Below are 4,022 nucleotides of genomic sequence, written 5' to 3'. Positions count from 1 at the left end.
GGGGGGGGTGGCGGGCGGCCGACCCCCCCCCATTCCCCCCCCCCGGGGGAAAAAAAAGAAAACCCCCCCCAAAAAAAAAAAAAAAAAAAAAAAAAAAATCTCCCCACCATAAGCACACCTGAGGAAATGTTTAAAGTCACTCTGACAAAAAAGTGGTGAATGAGAATTCTTAACAAATGGAATATATAATAAAATTTTAATTGTTTTCTTTTTTTCTTTCTTTTCTTTTTTTTTTTTTTTGAGTCAGATCTCGCTCTGTTGCCCAGGCTAGAGTGGAGTGCAGTGGCGTGATCTCGACTCACTGCAACCTCCACCTCCCAGGTTCAAGTGATTCTCCTGCCTCAGCCTCCTGACTAACTGGGATTACAGGCATCTACCACCACACCTGGCTAATTTTTGTATTTTTGGTAGAGACGGGGTTTCACCATGTTGGTAAGGCTAATCTCAAACTCCTGACTTTGTGATCTTTCTGCCTCAGCCTCCCAAAGTGCTGGGATTACAGATGTGAGCCACTGTGCCCGGTGATTTAAATTGTTTTCTGAAACCCACTTCTTTTACACCCAGTGCAAATATTTTTTGCCTTTTTAATTTTAACTAATTAAATGCAATTTACAGTTAAAATAAGCTAAAGTCAAAATAGATGAACAAATGATTCAAGGTGAGAAATCCACAGACTGAAAGTGCTGATTAGAAAACAGATGTGCCTGACCTATGTGTCAAGTCAGGCCATTCAATCACTTGAAAGATTCTCCCAGCCCATCCTGCTCACTAAACTTCTCAACGACAACCTCTCAACAGACGCTACAATTATGCCCCAGTGACTGCCCCAAGTTCATTTTACTCTGCAAGTTCTTGAACCATTTCACTGGGGTGAGTTTTTTTTCTTTTTCTGTCTTATGAGATACTATTTTTTGACTCACAAAATCTTAGAGAATCTAGGGGGCAAAAAATATTTCTGTGTTTTTCTTTCAATACCAGCATCTTTTTTGCTGACCTGCAGTGTGTCTTCAAGAAATAGAAGCTGGGTTAGGTGAAGTCAATTTTAATGTCTCAAGGAGCTAGCTTTTCAAAGAAAGAGTACACCAGGAGAGTGAGCTCAGTCCCAGGGTATCTACCTGCTTCCCTGAGGATACACGTCATACCTCAGGTTGTCCTATGAGAGACAATGCCCCAGGAGCCGATAGTCACCAGACACTTCAGCCAACACAGCCACCATGGCGGGCATCTTGCCGTATCCCCAGACAGTACCGAAACCCAGGACCAGGAAAAAACTGAAGAGTGGTCGATGACCCATCAGCGCATCGAGTTACCAAATGGAAACCTTGACCCAACAATATTCTGATAAGAATTCTGTGCCTAGGGAAGATAAAAGAAATAGGCGCAGAGATTTTTTTTACAATACAGTGTCATGGATTATTATTTGCTTTCTTCTCATGGGAAATATTTACAAACAGAGACAGTTATTAATCTAGTGCCATCCAATGCTTTGGCAAAGAGTTATTAACTGAAATACAATCAAATGTACAATAAAGGACAAATAGTTGACAATATGGCCGGGCGCTGTGGCTCATGCTGTAATCCTAGCACTTTGGGAGGCCGAGGTGGGTGGATCACCTGAGGTCCAGAGTTCAAGACCAGCCTGGCCATCATGGTGAAACCCCACCTTTAAAAAAAAAAAAATAGTTGATAATGTGTATTAGGGAGGGGAAGTTGGCATTTGGGAATCTCAATGACACTGGAAATCTGGTATCTTACCGCAAATCAGAATTAAGCTCAAAGAACAGGGAGGAAGGGGTAGACTTGAGACCTTGATGGGACACAAATAAAAAAATGCAGAGGAAAAGAAGTCCCCTGTGGACCGTGAAAATAATTCAGTGGCAGGCAATTAGACTGAGGTGGCTCTAGTCCCAGGAGTTCTACTTTGAAAAAAATCTAACTAAAATGCATTTTTTTTTTTTTTGAGACAGAGTTTCGCTCTTGTTACCCAGGCTGGAGTGCAATGGCATGATCTCGGCTCACCGCAACCTCCGCCTCCTGGGTTCAGGCAATTCTCCTGCGTCAGCCTCCTGAGTACCTGGGATTACAGGCACGCACCACTATGCCCAGCTAATTTTTTGTATTTTTTAGTAGAGACGGGGTTTCACCGTGTTGACCAGGATGGTCTCGATCTCTCAACCTGGTGATCCACCCGCCTCGGCCTCCCAAAGTGCTGGGATTACAGGCTTGAGCCACTGCGCCCGGTCCTAAAATGCATTTTTTTTTTTTGTAAACTATACTACATCGGAGAAAACAAAATTCGGGCTTAACCAACTATAAACTGCCAATTAAACTCGGATTACATAACCAAAAAAGCCAACACGATCATACAAATTAGAGACTAGGTAACTTTACCTAACCAAATACTAAATTGAATTTTCTTCATCATGCAGCTTATAAAAGTCTTTTATTGCCGGGCGCGGTGGCTCACGCCTGTAATCCTAGCACTTTGGGAGGCCAAGGTGGGTGGATTACCTAAGGCCAGGAGTTCAAGACCAGCCTGGCCATCATGGTGAAACCCCATCTTTATAAATTGAAAAAAAAAAAAAAAAAGTCTTTTATTCAAGCTCCGCCCATAGACCACAAACTACAAACCATAGCTGCGTGCTCTACAATACTTGAACAACTTTATGATTAAGTGCTTTGATATTATCCGGTGACTCTCATACTTTTTTTTTTTTTTTAATTGAGACAGAGTTTCGCTCTTGTTACCCAGGCTGGAGTACAGTGGTGCGATCTCGCGATCTCCGCTCACTACAACCTCCGCCTCCTGGGTTCAGGCGATTCTCATTCCTCAGCCTCCCGAGTAGCTGGGATTACAGGCACGCACCACCATGCCCAGCTAATTTTTTGTATTTTTTAGTAGAGACGGGGGTTTCACCGTGTTGACCAGGATGGTCTCGATCTCTTGACCTCGTGATCCACCCGCCTCGGCCTCCCAAAGTGCTGGGATTACAGGCTTGAGCCACCGCGCCCGGCCAATTTTCTATATTTTTTAATAGCCATGGGGTTTCGCCACGTTGGCCAGGATGGTCTTGAACAACTGACCTCAGATGATCTGCCCGATTCGGCTTCCCACAGTGCTGGGATTCCAAGCGTGAGCCACTGCCCAGGCCCCCATACGTTTTTTTTTTTTCTTTTTTTTTTTTTTTTTTTTTTGAGACGGAGTTTCGCTCTTGTTACCCAGGCTGGAGTACAATGGCGTGATCTCGGCTCACCGCAACCTCCGCCTCCTGGGTTCAGGCAATTCTCCTGCCTCAGCCTCCTGAGTAGCTGGGATTACAGGCACGTGCCACCACGCCCAGCTAATTTTTTGTATTTTCAGTAGAGATGGGGTTTCACCATGTTGACCAGGATGGTCTTGAACTCTTGACCTCGTGATCCACCCGCCTCGGCCTCCCAAAGTGCTGGGATTACAGGCTTGAGCCACCGCGTCCAGCCGGGAAAGGAATTTCTAATCATTGACTCATTTACTTTAAGCCATCGAATAAACAGACCTAAAAATGATGTCCACTCAGAAGAGTAATGGCCTCCTGGCAATGCTCTTTAACCTATTGTGAATAAGTTTCTCTTTAACTTAATATTACTCCAAGAGAAGTGACTTATATTGTTTTTGATATCATGTGCAACAAATTTCCCATTAAAATTTCTCACCCACAGTGGCCCTTCATCTTTTATCTATCAAGACATAAGTTTCTTCATATATAAGGCTGGCTGCAAAATTATTTACATATGTAAGTATACCCCATGAGTGCACACAAGAGATCCTTTTTATTTCCATTGTTTGTAAAGCCATAAAAAAGAAACTGTGGGCCGGGCGTGGTGGCTCACGCCTGTAATCCAAGCACTTTGGAAGCCAAGGCAGGTGGATCACCTGAGGTCGGGAGTTCAAGACCAGCCTGACCAACACGGTGAAACCCCGTCTTTCTTTTTTTTTTTTTTTTTTGAGACGGAGTTTCACTCATGTTACCCAGGCTGGAGTGCAA

Source organism: Sapajus apella, unplaced genomic scaffold, assembly GCF_009761245.1.
Source record: "Sapajus apella isolate SASKATOON/1434 unplaced genomic scaffold, GSC_monkey_1.0 scaffold199, whole genome shotgun sequence".
NCBI lineage: Eukaryota > Metazoa > Chordata > Mammalia > Primates > Cebidae > Sapajus > Sapajus apella.
This window is presented reverse-complemented; position numbering follows the sequence as displayed.